Below are 19,957 nucleotides of genomic sequence, written 5' to 3' on the forward strand. Positions count from 1 at the left end.
TAAAAAAAGTTTTGAGGTATAAATTCTATTCCTTTCTCCTTGTTCTCCCCACTCTCTGAGAAAGTGAGCAATCAGATGTAGGTTATACATGTGCAATTATGTAAAATATTTCCATATTTGTGGTTCTGTGCAAGATGTCTCAAACAAAAAAAGAATGAAAGAGAAAGAGATATTATAGTTTTGAGAAGACAGTTGTTTCTTATCTCCCTATTAACTTATAAATGATTCATCCTTACATATTCCTTTTCATTGAAACACATGTATATATTTCTAAGTTTCTCTTGCTATATTCATCCTTTCTGGAAATTCTTTGAAATTTTCTTCCTTAGAAATTAGGTACACATTAGAATACTGCCAAATTTCTTCTTGTTGCCTATCCTAAATTCCAAGATGCCCTCTTCTCTTCCTATTCCACCATACCACAAAAAGCTACCATAAGTTTTCCCTTAGTTTCCATGCTCTTGCTATGAATCAGAAAAAGAACAGAGATCCTGAATAAAATCTCCCTGTGTTTGTTTCTATACTCATAAGAGGAGGAAATTAGCATTAAACAAAGTAAAAAACCTATTAGCTGCTTTGATTTTGGCAGGGAGAGCACTAGCAGATGTCTGGTTCTGGTTATTACATCCTGCCTCTGTGCCAGCCTTGTGATTTCTTTCCCTCACTTATCATATGTTTTTTTTTACTTCTGTCCAGGTTCTAGTATACTCCAACAAGAAAATTGCTCCATAGTCTAGTATATACCATAGTTCATCATCCTGTCCCTCTCACCAATTTTTAACTATCCTATTACTTTAAAATTAGGTATACCTTTCTAAAGCTATATTCCAATCAATGAAATTCCCATTAAGTCTCAGTGATACCTACAAAGTCAAATTGCTTCCAAGAATTAGCATCTTCAGTTTATTTTGTTTGTTATTCATACTTCAGGCACTTGTTAGCTCTTGTCTCAACTACTGCAATGGTTTCTTATGGTTCAAATCTTAATCTAATCAATTCTCTACATTGCTGCCAAAGTGATTTTTCTACAGTGAAGGTCTGACCATAATCATATCTAATAATAATATTTACTAACATTTTTCTATAGCACCAACTATGTTCTTGGAACGATACCAAGTTCTTTACAAACACTATCAAATTTCATCCTTATTGACCACCCTGGGAGGTAGGTATTATTATTATCCCCATTTATAGAGAGGAAACTGAGGCAAACAGGGCAAGTGACTGGCTGAGTGTCATATAGTATCTGAGTGTGAATTTGAACTCAAGCCTTACTGACACTAGGCCAGGCAATCTATCCACTGTACCACCTAGCTTCCCCAATAAACCAGCTTCCCACTCAATAAACTCCAGTGACTCCCTGTTTTCTCTAGAAGCATATATAGACTCCTCTGTTGGACATGTAAGGCCTTTAATAACACATTTAATAATAAGCCTTTAATAATACACCTTAGTCTATTTTTCCAGTCTTTTTACAGATTATTCCCTTTCATGGAGTATACCCAAATATGTCTTTTCTGACAATTCCTTATACATCATGCCTCCAAGAATATTATAATCTAATGAGGGAAAACAGCATATTAACACAGGGTGCTCTTCGTCTATATGTCTTTGCATTTACTCTGTGTCCCCTAAGGCTAGAATACATTGCCTTGCAACCTTTACCCCATAGACTTCTAATTTTCTAACTTAATTCAGGCACTACCTTCTATATGAAGACTTTTTTGTCTCCCCCACCTTCCATTTGCTAATGCTTTCCATTCAAAATAATCTTGTAACTATTTTGTATTAACCTGTTCTATTGGGCAAAATTCTAAGTAGAATTCTTGGAAGATATGAAGCAAGAGTTTTAAAAAAAAGGTTTACATTGTTTTTTTATAAATAAAATGAGAGGATAGCAAAAAAAATTGGAAAAGAAATGAGGCTTATAGAAGAAAGAATTAAAAAGGGAATTAACAGCTTGGTGTAAGAGGTACAAAATAAAAATTTTGTCCAAATGAGAAAATTAGAATGCACCAAATAGAAGCTAAAGACTTCATGAAGCAATAAGAAATATTAAAGCAAAGTCAAAAGAATAAATAAAAAGCAAGAAAAAAAAATATAAGCTCTCCTCCCCCACTTCCCATGCTACCAGCAGCTGTACTAGTAGATCCAAGGACATCACACAAGTTTATGTCAAACCCACCCCTATATTCTGGTCTTGCCTCCCTCTTCTCAGTGCCACAAAGACCCTGGCTCCAGACTGTGGATGTTTGCTGGGGCCTCAACAGCTAGCTTGGCCATAGCCCTTTAGGAACAAAAGGCTGCTTGAGGCTGCAACTCAAGCAGCAAAAGTTCTGAACTTTCAGGGCCAGACTAGAGAGACAACGGAGAAAAAGTCACTAGGATAGGACACTATGCATGTGGGGAGCTATGAATTATCCCACCAATCCTTAGGGAACAGCACAGCATCCAGCTAGTTCAAGGTCTGACCAGTCGAAGATCAGTTTGGGGCAGAGACCTAGATGGGTGAACCATGAAAACCCAGTGTAGGAAGAGGCTGAGATACTTTGAGATCCAGCCCCAAAGGAAACCACAGTCATAGGGGAGGGAGTCAGAAGTGAGCAATAAGGAAAATAAGGGGTAGGAGTAAGACTGAAAGCACTAAAGATTTCAGGAAGAAGAAAACTCAGAGACCTCAAGGGCAACAGGAAAACAGTATTAACAGAAGGAAATACACCTTGCAGAATGGCTAAACAAGTTCAGGCATCTAAGAGTAAATATTGAAAAATAAAAGGGAAAACAATCCAACGTGGTGAGACAGAAGACCTTGTGGAAATTGAGGAGACTATGGAACTGCAATATGTCTAAGTGGTTTAAAAGAATGAAAATTATGAGAGTTTAACTTATACTCTGAAGAGCAAAAATATTATAAAACCCTGCAATGGAAGCCTTACCAAAGAAATAAAAGGAAGAACAATAGATTGGGATGCGTATATTTAGAAGTCAAATACAGTTCAGAAGAAGAGAAGCAAAACCCGATAACATTAGAAGAATGTATGATAATTATGTAAGTAAAACATATAATCTTGAAGATGGGATGTGTAGAGACAACCTAAGGATCATAAGTATCCCAGAACAACATGGTGGGACAAAAAACTTTAACATTATAATGAAGGAAATAATGTATGAGATATGCCAGAACTTCTGAAAAAGTAAAATAGAATTCCAGTCAAAAGTCATCAGAAGAAAAACTTTCAAATAAAAAGGACAGCACATTCAAATAATGTGAGACTATTCCTTACTCTCAATAAAATGAAGGAATGGAAGTGTGTGTGTGTGTGTGTGTGTGTGTGTGTGTGTGTGTGTGTGTGTGGCATTTAGGGGTTAAGTGACCTGCTCAGGGTAACATAACTAGTAAGTATCTGAGGCTAGATTTGAATTCAGGTTCTCCTGAGTCCAGAGCCAGTGTTCTATTGACTGGTCCACCTAGCTTCTTCAAATAATGTATTCTAAAGAGCAGCTGTGCTCAATATACAGTCCAAGGTGACTTATCTTTCATATCTGAGCTTGACCATATGGAACAAAATATGGATATTCAATAATAAAGAAGAGCTTGAAACATTTTTAGAAAGAAAACTAGAACTGAAGAGATTATCTCCTTCTTGAACACCCCAAACAACAGAAAGGCAGAGAGTGATTACATGCAGTTGCTAAAGATAGCAGCAGCAACAGAGTGATGACTGAGAGATCAGTAAGAGACTTTTTTCTAAAAGTACATGAGGAGACAAGAGTGTGGTGGAAATCTGATTGAGGTAACATGAAGAGGCAGTCGGGGTTTATGGACTGAACCTGGTGGCATCCTGCCTTCAGGCAAATCAGTGCTTCTTACAACATGGGAAGGTATATGCAAGGAGGAAAGGGGAGCAGGGGCATAGAAAGGAGTGTGTGATGTGCCAGAGTCAAATCAAGAGCTAACAATAAGGGGAAGGTGATTTCTGTGGTGTTGGAAAGAGGGGGGAGTAGGGTTAGAACCCCTAGGAGCTACTGGCACTTGGAGGAGTGGGAAAGCATGGGTACAGGGAGGTTTCTAGGCACATGTAGACAAAGAGGTCATCTCTCCCAAAACCTTAGACCCAGTACACTCTGAAGCCCATGGATTGAACAAGAAAAGCTCCCTACCCAACCTCCACTCAATGACTGTTTTGGACCCTTCTGGCTTAGAGTAAATGTCAACAGTAACAGTTGCTCTTCCAAACAACAACCCTGAGGCTCCTGCCCCTCCCATTGTGATTTATTTATTTATTTTTTCTATTCTATTAAAGGGGCCATTCCCCTGACTACTTTTTAAAGAGGCCTATTCAATGAATGGGCTTTACTTCACTTTAAGTGAGTACCTGAAAAGGCCTTAGCCTAAAAGGCCAAGATCTCCCATTGCATCCTGGGCCATCTCCAGTCATCCTGATGAATATCTGGTCACTGGATCCAGATAACTCAAGAGGAGAAAGTGAGGCTGGTGACCTGCACAGCCCTCCCTCACTCAAAACAAAGTCAAGTGCAAGTCATGTCATCATTTCTCTGATGTCATGGTCCTCTTTGAAAAGGAAGGACGTACACAACCACAGCAACAAGATAGGGTATATATTGGTGCTGGAGGAGGATCCATTCCATTGAGTAGTGTTCTCTCTGACATCTACAATAATTGACATTCTTCTAGGAGTGAGGCACAGTGGATAAAAGGAGTCCATGGAGAGTAAGCTCTACAAGGCAGTGTTAGAAAGTGCCTAGAGGGGAGGACCTAGAAAGGATACCTTAGAAATTTTGATTGCATGAGGAATACAGAGAAAAGAGAGACCAGGGTTCATAAGAGAATGAGGGTCTAGAGTAAACAGAAAGAGAAGATGGGTGATGAAGAGAGTGAGAAAAATCCTTTTTGGAAAGGGGCACAAAAAATTAAATTATAAAAAGAAACTAATGAATAAGAGTAACTGAAGGGGGAGGAGAGGAAAGGGGAGCCTACTTGACTAACTGAGAGGAAAAAAAGAGAGGGAAGAATTATCTAAACTAATAAAAGCAGGATAGAAAAAGGAACTAATAAACAAAACCCTAAAGGAAAAGAGGTAACAAACAAGAAGGGATCAGGGATGAGAGGAAGAGAGCCAGTGGCAATAGGGCCACCTTAAAAAAGTTGATTTAAGTAAAGGAACATAATGCTATGTTTACAGCAAAAGGTGGGGAAAAATTGTAAACTGAATGTTGTGTTGTTTCAGGATCACAGGGAGACACTGGGAACCTGACAGTTTTTAGGGCTCCCAAAGTGTCTCATCCAGGGAAAAGTCTGACTGTTGCCCTTCTGGTCTGACATCTGCAAGTTCCTGACCTGGTTGGTGTCTACACAACAGTAGAATGCTGCTTATCTAACCCAGCCCTGATCAGAACACTGGATAGCTTTGTTGGTTCAGACTGACAACTGCAGTGATTTCTGCTCTCCTGATTAGTTCTCTGCAGGCTTCAGAGTGGGCTAGATGCTGAAGGGGAGACTCTGATTGGCTCATGGGGTCTGAGCCACAGAGCTGCTGCTTGCTTCTGAATTTGCTCAGGACCTCTGTGGCCAGGAACATTACCCTGAACACAGGACCCTTCCTAATCCTCTTGGATTTGTTATATGGAACTGGGTAGTGAGCAACAAAGCTGACCTGTTTCTGCATCCTGCATGCAGTGCACTGGAATAGGTGTGGAATCTCCTCTTGCTCTGGCGTACATCTCCTCCTGAGTGTTAGAGCGCTCCACTTTCATAGTGCTCCTAGTCCCTAGTGTTTGCTGTCTGTTTCTCTATGTTGATCTTCTCTGGACAAATTACTCTGTGACTTTTTCTGTATTTCTCCGTCAGGATTTGGTTTGGTGCATTTTCTAGATCTTTCTGGAGAAGTTTTTTTTTTTTTCATATGGGAGGGAGTGGAGCTCACTGAACTGCTTCCTGTTACTCCACCATCTTTCCCATAATGAATATTTAATAAGTTTTGTAAATTGATTGGTACTGTATGGATATTAGGATGAGAATTTTTTTTGGTCTCTTTTGTGTCCTGTGCACTTCTAGGTGTCTCAGTCATTCTTCTTTCTACATTCTCTGTGACATATTTTCCCCTAAGGTCCCTCACCTTCTCTTCCTTCATCTACTTCTCAGGTCCTTCTCCTTAAATCTTCCTCCTTCTTCAGTCCTCCTCAAGAGCAAATCCTTCTCCTTCACACTGTCTTCCACTCTTAGCTTTGTCCTTTTCTCCTCTTTCAGATTGACGCTACTTCCTCAGAGGCAGTGCAGACCTATGGAAAAAAAAAAACACTGGATTGATAATTAGGGACTCTGAATTTCAATCTTACTTTTCTAGTGTGATCAATATCCTAATACTGATATATCAATACAATATAAAATCCTAACCCCTGCCCTCATTCAAGTTAGGTTAGTTTCTCCTTAAAAGGCATTGATAGCGTCCCAGCAACTTGATTGGCTCATCAGCCTAAAGTCTCAGGCTATTGACACGCCTTGCTGGTTGTCTGAGTACAAGGCAGCCACGGATGCTTGGCTGGCAGAAAATTGACCAGCAATGCAGCAAAGGAATTACTTCCCTCAGCAACTCAGGGCATCCTCATTGCGCATTGTTGAATAGCTTTCTCCTGCTATGGCTAAATAATATCCTGCTGTTAACTACTGAATGACTTTAGAGTATTTCACTTGGTTACAGTATCAAATGTGAACTGCCAGGGATTCTGAAGGTGAAGTTGGATGCATTAGCTATTCTCTCTGTGATTTTCCCCGACCTTGTAAACCTTTTCCTCCCTTACCAATCCAGACCTTTTTCCCTGCTGAGTTTATTGTATTGTATTATTTATTGTACCAATCTCTCTTTCTCTCTTTCTCCCTCTCTCTCTTCCCTTGTTCATCTGGTTCAGATAAAAATGAGAAGTTTATGTGAATCTTATTCCAATCTTACCCCTTCTCCCGTGTTTATATTCTCTCTCACTCACTCCAGGTTTGAGATCTACTAAATTCCATCATCTTCTTTATTTCTTTACTATTGTATTTTTCTTTCCCTTTTTCTTTCTCTCAGTATCATCAAATTCAGAACAAAATTATGCCCAGTCCTCTGATTTATTTTCTCTAGCTCCCTCTGTGGCACTTGAAGACATTAAAGAGACATTTTTTCTCTTTCCTTCTCTATTAGAATATAAATAAGCACTTCTTTGTTGGTTTGCCCCTTCTTCTCGCTAAAATATATTTACAATTTTACAGTGTCTTAACTCTTATATGTTCAATTCAAAGTTTCTACCCGCATCTGTTTTCTCCTTAGGAATTCTTGAAAATCCTCCATTCTGTTATTGAATGCACTTTTCACTATGCAGCATTCCCTCAGAATTGCAGTATAACTTACTCTTGGTTTTGAGCCTTTATCTTTTATATTTTGAAATGTCATATTGCATCATATTCCAAGATTTTCTCTTTTTTATATTATTATTGCCAAGTCTTCTGAGATCCTGGCTGTGGCTCATTCACATTTGAACGCTTTTTATTTGCTTGCAATATTTTCTCCTAGAACTGGAATCTCTGTATTTTGGCTGTGACATTTTGGGGAGTTTTCATTTTAGCGTTCAATTTCAGGAGGTGGCAGATTATCTTCATTTTCACTTTGCCCCCTGGGTTCTGGTTAATCTGGGTATTTTACATTTGTGAGTTCTTGAACTATAGTACCTTGAGGCAAGACAGGATTCTCAGACACTGGGTACCAGGCTGTACCAGGCAGGTAACTCAGCCATTGAGTTCTTCTCAGGGTGTTGGCATCTCTTCTAGACAGGTTGATATATATTGGGTTCTGAGGCCTGTCCTTGAAAGGGCAACTGCAGTCTTTTCCCAGTTTTAGCCACTGGCTTGGTTAGGAGATGTTCTGCCTTTTTAAGCTGGAGTACTACAGAGATGTTTCAGCCAGGGCAGCAAACCTTAGCTTAGCTTTGGCCAAAGCTGTCTCTCGGCTCTCTGGTGGTTTGTTGCCTCTGTGCAGGAGATGGGAAAGGTCTTGCCTCTCATATTTGATATTTTTTTTCCTGGCTCAAGCCGGCTTCCCTCTATAAACCATTCCTGGTTGTCTTAGAGCAATTTATTTCAGTTCATTTCATTTCATATTCCTTTGTGAATCTTATGAATTGATGAATAAATAAATAAAATTATTTCTTAATAAATGCTTTATTCATTCATTCATTCATAAGCACTGCCCTTGCTATGTCTTGAGGATACAAATAGAGAAGATAGTTCCTACTCTTGAGAAATTTTCATTCTCATGGGAAGGAGGATAACACATGTGAAAGGTTTCAGCTCCAAGTCAGGTAGAAAGGTCCCACAGTCCTTAGGGTTCAGCAGTAAAGCATATACTAATGCCTCTTTAATGTCATTTTCACTGGTAAAATAATATCAATTTCTGATGTTTCACCATTTGACAATGTCAAGGACTTTGGCATCAATTTCTTTTCTGAGTCTTCAGTAGCTGTGACTAGGGACAAAGATTTGAATGCAGTCTATGTCCTCTTCATAAACAATTGAGGTATTCAAGCTTTCTCCCATTTTTTTAGGGTGAGAATGTCTTGCATCTGTGGGTTTTTCCCTTTACATTTTAGTTTCTGGTTTGTAACCTCTGAAAACCTTCAACTTTTATTGAATCTCACTGGAGCACCTCTTTTTTTAAAATAAATTTTGTGAGTCAATATAAATGTAATGCCCCTGCATGCTCACAGTACAGTACATGCCACTTAATGTGTCATCTTATTCTAAAAAGAGATAAAACTAATGAATGGAAATTGGAAAACAGAATTTGGAATGTCTGGTCTTGTTCAAATTACAAATAACCTTTGAATACACAGACTCATGGAGGGGATCTGTACAGATGATGCAAAGCAAGATCATTCCAGAATAGTTTCACATTGCTTATATTATCATGGCTTGAATTTGGATGTGTCTTATCTTCTGGAAATTTGTAATGTTTCAAACCAAATATTGAATCCTGTCACATTTATTTTTCTACTGTTCCCTGTTGGGCTAGGGATAAGTCATTTTTTAATGGAAATAAATACTTCTAATACAGCAACGGGAATTATTATTTTCTAAGTGGATCCCTCTCACAAAGTACTTGAGTTTCATGCATATTTTTTTTCCACAGAAATTTTCTGTAGTTAAAAGAAAGAATTTATAGTTTGAGAAAAAGACTAATGGATATCAAAGAAGATGGAGTATGATTTCTAGCTTTTTTTTTTTTAAAAAAAGCTAGAAGTCCTGTAACTCAGCTAGTAATAGATAGGAGAACCTTTCTTTACCTGGAGTTATTCCCCTCCTCCCCCATAATAAGTATTCCAGGCCACTGCAATTTGTGAGTAGATCTCCTACCATGGCAAACAGAATGCTCACCACCTGAAAAATACTGCTCATGCAGACAATTTTATGTCCAGAAAATTTTGCAGCCATTCAGCCCCATCTACATCTTACCAAGGTGATCTGCCAACACTCTGAGAGCCCTTACTCTTACAGTCTACCTTCCTACTTTCTAAGTAAAGAAAAGTCCCCACCAAATCAAGGGATAATGTCTTCTTACTACTCTACGTGTCATCAAAGGTTCCCTCCCCCTATTCACAGGAATATTTGACTGGGGATACTGAGGTTATACCATAGTAGTTTGGCAGCTGAGTACCCAGTACTAGTCCAGACCTTCCACATTATTGTATGGAAATTGTGGTAGCTCCATATTAGTTGGTATTTCTGTCTTGTGAATAATGTATTCAAGTGACAGATTCAGCAGGGAAAATCCCAAACCCACTGGGTCTTTGGGGTTACTGCTCTTCCAAGGGTATAATTTTATATTGCTAGTGATCAATATCCCCATAAAAATGGCTCTTTTCATCCTCCATACTAACTTCCCTGTAAAATTTGATATGGTTTGGCTTTGATATGTTTTGGCTATAATCTTATACCTTCATAACATCTTATCCCATCTCACATCAGGTTGGGACCTCAAATAGGTCATGATATTGGTTTGCCTTGTTGAGTAAGATTCATGTATTTATTGCCTTTCAGCTCCAGTTGGATGGCTAGTCAGAGGTGATCATTTCTCCCTTTATCAGTCCTATCACTAGATGGAAGAGCAGTATTTCTATTAGTATACTTTTTACCACTATATAGCCCTTATGGAAATATGGAGTTTTGCAATAACATCTTGACCTACTGATTCATCTAAAACGTTCCCTGCCACCCAACCTATGTTTTCACTCTCAGTACCCTCTTGTGCTCATCTCCTGCAGTATGGTGCCAGTGGTAGATGGCTACCTGGGGAAGCTGGAGGTCAACTGGAAGAGTCTGAATGGAGTCCCCTGGCACATGATTTGTTTCTTCCTGGCTGCTTGCAAAATTTTCTCTTTGATTTGGGAGCTGTGGATCTTGGCAACCATATTTCTGGGTGAGTTAAACCTGTTGTTTCTCTCTGGTATTTTCTTATGGATTCTATTACTTTGTACTTTGTCATCTTGTCCTAATACTTCTGGACAATTTTATTTTATGAGTTAAAAGAAAAACAAAAAATTTTAAACTGGAGGTCTACCCCCATTGTCCCATGCCTGAAATGTTCTGCTTTCTTGCTTCTGACTTCCAGATTCCCTGGTTTCCTCCAAGACTCAACTGAAATCTCACCTCTATAGAAGGTCTTTTCCAGTCTCTTCCTTCACCCCCAGCAGCTACTCCCTTCCTTATGAGATTACTTTCCATTTATATTCTCTCTCTCTCTGTAGTTTTTGTATTAACTCCCTCTTAGAATGTGGAACAGGGACTGTGTCTTTGCCTTTTCTATATCTTCAGCACTTATGATAGCACATGTGCATGATATATAGTAAGCTATTAATAAATGGCTAGATGAATGAACAAGTGCTAGAAAAACAAAAACTGAGATTTCATTCTGCTTCTCAGCAAATCTCCTTATATGAGCCTTCCAATGCTTCCTTTGTTACCTTGCTGTATGTGTTCAGAGGTCCTCTGGAGACTGCATGACTGAGTGATTTTTTAAAAAGTTACAAATCAGAAACACTATCACCCTGAGAAATGGGAAATTAATAAAGAAAAGAAATACTAGTGAAAAACAAATGCTAATTTTCTTTTGCTGGTTTCATCAACACCCCCATATTTATAGACAAAATTCTATTTGAACTATTCTTTAAATATATCTTAACTGCTCCAAAGTTTATTATGGCTCTAGGTTGATCTCTTCTGATTCTTGTTTTACTTATGTGCCCCCATAGTTGCGTCCTTCTCCCTGTCCAGGTATTTGAGATCATGAAGCAATGGAAAGAATAGTTTGGTTTTTTTTAGAATAAAGTGCCCAAATTTTATGTTACATAATGCTATTGAGATTCTTTTATTCCACAAACACACACCCCAACCCTTTCTCTATGCCACTTTAATTTACTTCCTTGGCATGAAATAAATATTTAGACATTTTCATGTATTTGTTCACTCAATAAAAAAATTCAATAGATGAGGCACTTAGATGGAATGATAGATAGTATGTGGACTTGGAATAAGGAAGACCTGAATGTGAATCCTGCCTCTCACATTTTCAAACTGTGGGACCCAGGGTAAGTCACTTATTTTCCCTGACACTAGGCTTCATCCTATGTAAAATGGGGATAATAATAGAACCTATCTCCCAGTGTTTTAAAAGTGATTTAAAATATAGTAAAATATTTTATAAGCCTTAAAGAACTACATAAATTTTAGCTATTAGTATTTTTCTTGAATTCAAGCTCCTTATTATAAGATTATTATTCATATTTTAGCACAGAGAGCCAAAACTGGTGGTTTGACCTTTGCCATGGACACACCTGTGTTTTCCTCTATTATCATCTCTCAGCTTCTGCTGTGTTTTCTCTTTGGTTCATGATCAGAGTCAAGTGATCCAAGAGTGTGTCCATCTCCTAATAATGAAGAAAGGAATTAGATTTCAATGAGAATTAAATTTTAGTCTATCTTAAAACTAGGATTCTTTTTTTTCCTTTTGTAAGATGTTCTAACCAAAGTATAATGATAAAATCAGGAAAAGTTAAGTTAGAGAGAATTCTTGACTGAGATATCACATTGATTCTTTAGCTTTCTATTTTTGAAGTCTTTCTTTGCTAACTCTGATTTTTTTCTTTTCTTTTTAATATAATTTTGATTTTACATTATTTTTCCCTGTCTCTTTTCAATGTGCCAGTGGAGATTTAACATTCCACACTAATTAGAAAATTGTTGAATAAATTTTTAATCTTTTAATAAGTCATACTTTATGACAATTTAAAATGTATGCTGTCTTTTTGGGTATGATTTGTGTATTTTATTTCTAAAGAAACAGTGATATAAGGGGAACACAAACATCAAGACAAAGTGCTAAAGGAAAATGAAAAGAAGGAATGCTTGATTGAAGTGGAGGGGGTGGAGGGGATGAGGGGCTTCATTGGTTCTTGAGCTATTCCCTGAAGAAGGTGAAAGATTTCAAAAGCCAGAGATCCAGAAAGTAGAGATGACCTATAAATGAAAAGAGGTAGCAAGGTGAGATTGTATAACAGTCTAATTTGTTTGGAACACAAGGCATGTAAATGCTTAATAATATTGGAGGTTGGAATCACATTGTAGAGGACCTTAACCACTGGGTGAATGCGTTTGCATTTTATCTTAGAAATGGCACCATATTGGGAATTAAAGGACCTGTGTTAAAATTTGGCCTCTATTATTTACTTCGCATGTGACCTAGCCAAAACCATCTCCTTTAGGGGCCTCAGTTTACCCATCTCCAATGTCCCTTCTCCTTTTACTGTGAGGATGAATGGAATTGTTGAAGGTTTTTAAAGTCAGTAAGTAAGTGGAGTGTATTTATACATTAGGAAGATGCTTTTGACAGCTGTATAAAAAATAGATTAGAAAGGTGGGAGAGAGACCAGAAGTCATGGGGCCAAAACTAAGCTGGCAACAGTGTGAGTCAGATGTGAAAAATGTTATGGAAGGAAAAATTTATAGGACTTGTTTATACGAGTAGCAAAGAAGGAGGAAGAATTCAGATAAGTGCAAAGTTTTGAGCATCGGTGACTTGGATAAAAATGGCTCTCCCAACAGAGGTGTGTTAGTTCCGAGTGATGAGTTCATATTAATGACTAGTTACTTTGTTTATGTTGAAAGGCATCTCTGCTGGCACATGTTAAGAATTAGAGAAATTTAGAGGAGATATTGGAAGTCCATGTTTCTGTATTTGTTATGATTCTGTGAATGATTGGTTGGTTGTTTTATTACTTTCTGACATATTCATAATTTGTTACAAAGTGAACAACAGTACGCTACGGTTGATCTTTTTTCATGTAATAGCATTTTATTTTTTCCAGTTACATGTAAAAATAGTTTTCAACATTGTCTTTTATAAGACTTAGAGTTCCAAATTTATCTCCCTCCCTTCCTTACTTCCTTCCCAAGACAGCAAGCAATCTGATAGAGGTTATATAGCTACAACCGATCTTGAGAATGTTTTTATAACCTCCATGTCCATCCTTGTCTATACAGATTTTACTAAGGAAGTTAGTGCATCAATAAATCAGGTTCTTATAGCAAGCCTGATGGAAATTCAGCAGTTTGCTAGTTGGTCTGAAAATTTAAAAAAGTTGTAAAACAACTTCTGCCCTCAAAAGCTTATAACATATTTAGGAAAATATAATACAAATGATACTGATAAAACTAATAAAAACTGATACAAATAAAGTGCCGAAGAAGTACTTGTTCATCTGTGCAAAGCTAGCTTAAATGCAATTGTGGTTCAGAGAAAAGAGAGACGAAAATCTTTGTGGAGGGAGTGGTACTTGGGGATTGAAAGATGGACTATAGAGATATTGATAAGCCAAGGAGAGAAAATATTCCAGGTAGGGAAAATAGCAGAATTAAAAAGACTGTTATGAAACTATCCAGTTATTTGTTTATAGTATTACTGCCAATAAGACTTACCAACATAGAGAGACATTTTAAACTCAGGGATTTTATATTCTCAGGACAGGTTCAGGGTTCTAAATGGTCATTGAGACATAGACAAAATTTTCTTTAGGCTTATGTACCAGTTACAGCAGAGAAGGATAAAAAAAGATGCAACTACCCAAAAGGAAGGGTAAAGATTTACACTTCAAAGATAGCTTGTAATTTATTGTAGGCAAATGGGGAAGAAGGAGTTTACATGTCAAAGGTAGTAGAAGGAGAAAAAATGACATCTGATAAATTGATAATAGTAGTTAGTCTAACAAATGGTTAACTTAAATAGGACCAACATTCTTTTACCCCTAACCAATTAATCATCTTGAGTTAATTTTTGGAAGTCTCAGTTAAGTTCCATACTATGAAGAAAGTATCAGCCAGAAAGATGATTTTCCTTACAATTAAAATGGCTGTGCTGGAGCCAAGTAGAAAGGGAATTAAGAAAATTCTTATGATATTCCCCTCTTCCCCCTTTTGGCCATAAATTAAAATGAAATGTAAATCTTATTTAAGTGTAAATGTAAACCATATTCTTATACATCCTGTCAATCTCCTCTCTGGATGTCTCAATACTAGTTTTATGACAAGAATTTCCAAAGGCAGATACGTATATTAACCAGTACTGAGTACAATAGCAAAACAAAGGTAATATAATAAAAACTATTGGCATTATATCATGATTTCCTTGGCTTAGCCCATTCTAGCCAACCAACCCCAAATATCCATTTAAATAGCATATTTCTCATTCTGTTATCTTGGGTTTAGCCATCCCATGAAGATATCCACTTCTGGGAAATGTTTTCCCTTGGAAATTCTTTGCCAAAAGTGCGTCCCAGACTAATATTCACAACAAACACCCTGGTGTCCATAACTAGGATATCAGTTGTCAATAACATCTGGAATAGACCTCCATTCCCCAGGCAGTTTTGGAAAGGGGGTCCTCTCAGTACATCCTTTTCCCAGATTCCAAGTCATTTTTAGAAGTTCCTTAGTTAATGCTGTTTAAACCTACTAGTGCTAAGACTTCGTATAATTGAGTAGAACCTGAAAAAATATATCCAGTCACATTGACCTTCCAGCAATTAGTACATGTGACAGAAAACAGTTCAGACTTCATGGAGTTAACCTGTTAAATGAGCCATAGAAAGAGCATGAAATTAGCGTACTTGTACCTTGTCTGAAAGTTGAGAATGTCAGTCTTCTCATACAACGTTTTCTTTCTGTGTTTTCCTGAATCCTCTATACAATATGGATAACACTATCTGTAAGCTAGAGGAAGAATTAGATTTTGAAAAATAACTCCCTTTGGTCTCTTGATATTATCAGAGACCTCAAACAGAAAAAAAATAATCTTCCATTTAATAGCGGCTCACCAAATAAGATAAAAAAATTTTTAAGAAGTCAAATCTTGAGTTTAAAAAAAAAAACTGCTTTATTAAAACCTATTCCTTGCAATTAGTTACTCTGTAGTATTTATCCCAATTTGAAAACTGCCCTTCTTAATAAAGCAGTTAGACCAAAGACTTGAACTGTGGACTATAATTCTCTTTCTGGAGCTTTCAGAGAGCACAGGCTTCAGTCATACTTTCCTAATCCCGATAGAAAGGGTTCCTACTTGCACCTAGCCAGTTGAGTATATGTACTGCCCTAAGGAATTTCTGGCTTTGTGGTTGTTAGACTTTTCTTTGTCATAGGTGGACAATCCTGGTTTGAAATTCCTGGTTTTTATAACAGTCTTATGAATTCAATTTCTTAGAAGTTCCTGGGTTCTTCAGTGGACTGTGACTGGCAGTGTTAGGATCTGCCCACAGGCAGGAAGGGCAGTCTAAGCCTGGTATGATTAGCCAGAATCCATTTCCAGCAGTTCTTGACCTCACCAAGTGTAATGGACCAGCCAAAGGCAGTGGCGAGTCTCTCCTAAGGAGAGTGAATTCAGGTCTCAGCGGGGCAGTGTCCTAGCTCTTGAGCCCATGGCCCTCCTCTGACCCAGCACAGAGCATGAGTAGTGGCTGTTGTCCTGTCCTGGCAGTGGGCACTGGCAGAAGAAGCTTCGGGCATAGGCACAAGTCCCTTGGATCTCTTCCCTAAAGAACTATCTGTTCGTATCCGTTGTTTATTACTTGAACTCGCTATGTCCAGTCTCCCTCCTTTTTCCGTCATAATGTTCTTTGATTATATCTTTTACATTTCTTTTTTTAGTACAATTCTTTGTTGGTACAGTCAGTTCTGCTATAATGTGTGTTTGGAAAAAGCAAATTTGTTTCAACACAATTGGTATGGTAGGGAACAGTCTGAACATAATGTGAATTTCACAGATTTTGTCCTTGAGAAACAGCTGGAAAGCTGCACCAATTCATAATAGCTCACAATCCACAGCCTTCCCAATACTCATTTGTACAAGCAAACTTCAGATCCTTTAAAGATAGAGTTTTGTATTTATTGTGTATATTCTGACTCAGGAGGTGGTTTGAGGAGAGAAAGAGAGCTGGCTTGCGCCCACATAATTCATTCTCCACTCCCTGATGTCTGCCTCTTACCACTTTCTTCCACTGCCTCAGTGGCCCTGTTGTGGAATTGCAGCCCATCAAAGCTTCCCTCTCAACCTTTGCAGTGGACTTTGCCAATGTGGGGCCGTGGGAACTGGGGCACAAGGCAAGCAGCATCAATCCAAGGCTGCCACAATTTCTTAACCATTTAACATGTATAAAACTGTGCTACCATTTTTATTACATTACTATCCATTTTTTTTACGTGTCAATGATGAAGGTTTTGAATGTAACCTCATTTCTCCTACAAGTCCTGTTGTTTTTATTATGAAATTTTGCATAGTGTGGTGACTTAGGAATACATATCTCCATTATAGCAGAACTGACTATAATATGTTATAGTCATATGTTATATATGACTGTATAATATATAATATATTATATAATATATATGTTATCTTATGCATGGATCTGTCATCACTCCTAGTCTCAAGGTTATGCTTAGCCAAACTGGACAGCTAACTATCCTCAGTCCAAGTTTTGTTGTTTTTTTACAGCTAAATAAATAAATGTTTATTGAGTTTTGACATAATCTCGTTTACTTTTACATTTTTTAAAAATTATTTAATTTTTAATTTATGGAATAAAACAAGCATTTCCATAACATAGTATAATAAAAAGATTATTGCATATGAAATTAAGAATCTATTATGTACAACTTGTTGTTCCTTTTAAATAAATAATAAGGTTATGCTGTAAACTTCTTTTTTCTTCCCTCCCCCCACCCTAGACATAGCTACCATTAGACACAAATAGGTGTGTATATATATATATATATATATACATATATATATATTTATATATGCATGTCTGTGTGTGTATATATATGTAAAATTATTCTATACATACTTCTATTTATTAGTTATTTCTCTGGATGCAAATAGCATTTTCTTCATATGCCCTTTATTTTTAATTTGTCTATTTATAATAATCAAGGTGACTTAGTCACTCAGCATTGTTCTTAAAGCAATATGGCTGCTACTATATATAACATTCTCCTCCCTCTGCTTATCTTGCTCTTCATTATTTTGCGCAAGTCTTTCCATGCTTTCCTAAGATCATTGAGCTCATCATAAACTATTCACCTTCTGTTTCTTTCCTCCCGATGTTTCCTATGTTAACCTTTTTCTCCACTGCCATTTGATTTCCCACTCGTTTCTTTGAAACCCAAGCTAAATTCTGCCTCTTCAATAGAAGCTTTCTCTATTCCTCCTTGCCACTACATGCCAACAGTAGTGACCTTTTCCCATCTTCCATATCACATAGCACTTTGGTTAAACACCTCCAATGAACTTATCATGTACTATTTTGTAGTACAGGATAAGGAGTAATTTAGTGAAGTCTAGGTAATAATGTGAAATAAGCCTTGAAGGGTAAGGGCTAACACCTGGACTGAGGAGTTTGTGTCCACTTGAGATTTTTGAGCAGAGTGGGTGCCATATTCCCTGATTAGACGTGGATGTTCACAAGGTCAGGGTCTGAACACTAGATTTTGTCTGGATACTTTCTCCTAAAGCTAGGCTCAAGTCAGTGATGCCTCACTGAACCCTTCTGGGCTGCTCTGAGACTGCTTTCTTGTCTAGGCTAATGCTGAGATTTTGTGCTATTGGAACTAGGTGAACCTTGGGCTCCAGTTAGCTCAAGCAGGGCTCCGCTCTTAGCTGACTTGTCCTACAGAGGTAGGATGGCAGTTGGGGGTGGGCTAGATTCTTGGGCTGGATGGGGTAGTCTAGAAATGATTCTATTTCTTACTAGAGTGATGGATCTTTAAGTGTTTTACAGGTGTTTGCATGTGTCAGAGTAAATATTCTAACACCACGCTCACTTAGTTCAGGTTCAGCCTTGGGACAAAAATAAAAGACTCTCAAAAGTCATTGAATATTCAACACAAGGAGGTTTACTTTGCTTTAATGTAGCAAGGATGTGCAACAAGAATACAGGAGCATCTAGCTCCCATGGATATTGCCCCTCCTCTCCATATGGACACTCATTGGGTCAGCAGGGTAGGGAAAGGTGATTCTCATGGACTTCAGAATGCCACCACTGAGTCTGCAGAGCATGAACTCCTCATGGGGAAAGAGGATGCATTTTATTACCTTAGATAACTAAAACATGTCCGGGAAATGAAGTGAGGCCATCAAGTCCCACGGACAGTTTTGTCCAGGGCAATCATGTTGGCTGGGGAAAGGGTTTGGGGAGGTCAGTGAAGATAAGTCAGCCACTACCAACAGGCCAACCAAATTCTGGGGGTTCCTTTGTCTCCTTTTAGGTAAAACTGCCCTAGATTTTAGAAGGAAAGAAGTTGTGTTGGGGAAATGCTGGTTCATTATAGATTTTCAAGAGGCAATTGGTGATAACAAGACTCTGGAGCTCAGGAGAGAATTTAAAGCTGGATAAGCAGATTTGGGAATCATCTGCATAAAATTGAAAACTGAACCCACGGGGCTGCTGGGGTCACCAAGAGAGGTAGTAAAGAGGGAGAAGAGAAGATAGTCCAAGAGAAAACCTTAGGGAGTGCCTATCTTTAGGAAGCATGGCATCAATGAAGACCCAGCACAAAAGACTGAGAAGGGGCAGGTAGGAGGAGAACTAGGAGACAGTACTTACGTCACAAAAACCTAGAGAGGAGATGATATTTGGATGAGAGTATAGCAAAACCGCCATACTTTATATTAGGACCCTTTTTGAAAATTGTGCTTTGGGTTTCAGAATTTGAATTTGTATTCATTTTTTGCTTTTTTGTTCTTTTATAAAATATGATAGAGTCTTGCCAATTTATCATCACATGTCATCTCTTTGGAATCTGCCATATGTATTCATTTCCTGAGTACCAAGGCAGGGTAAAGGTCCAGCCTGTGACTATAACAGAGTAGAGCTCATTAGCATAGGCAGGGATGAATACTTCCATTGTTTTTGTTTAGATCTTACTATAAGAAACTCAGCTAATTGGCTAAAATACCAGAATTTACTTTTTTACTAATAAACATCAGGCTCTAAATAACTCTTTAGGCATTTTACAAAGCCTCCATATATAATGAAGTATAGGTAGGCTAAGGAGGCAAGATGGCACCATAGATGGAATGGCAGACCTGAAGTCCAGGAGATTTGAGTTCAACTCTGACCTGGGACATTTACTACGTATGTGACCATGTCAAGTAAAACTTAACTTCAGTTTGCTTTATTTTCCTCATCTGTATAATTGGGAAAATGATAGTACCTACCTCACAACACTCATTTACACTAAAACAAAAAAACAAAACCATAACAATGCAGGCACAGAGGGATGTTTTTAACAGAAAAAGTACCTAAAACTCAAAGCAAGTACCATATATGATGGGATACTCTGGGACCTTTCCCAATAAATATGAGA

General features: G+C 37.8%; 1 protein-coding gene across 3 annotated transcripts in view; it reads left to right on the forward strand.

The window, feature by feature from the left end:
* The window catches only part of MAPK10 (mitogen-activated protein kinase 10), a 162,507-nt gene that overhangs the window by 32,244 nt on the left and 110,306 nt on the right, over positions 1–19,957 (forward strand). For all 3 annotated transcript variants that reach the window (XM_072622756.1, XM_072622755.1, XM_072622757.1), the window contains exon 3: positions 10,312–10,466. The gene's annotated coding sequence lies outside the window, so the exon portion shown is untranslated. The remainder of the gene's footprint in view (positions 1–10,311; positions 10,467–19,957) is intronic.

The sequence above is a fragment of the Notamacropus eugenii genome, chromosome 7 (assembly GCF_028372415.1).
Source record: "Notamacropus eugenii isolate mMacEug1 chromosome 7, mMacEug1.pri_v2, whole genome shotgun sequence".
Classification (NCBI taxonomy): Eukaryota; Metazoa; Chordata; class Mammalia; order Diprotodontia; family Macropodidae; genus Notamacropus; species Notamacropus eugenii.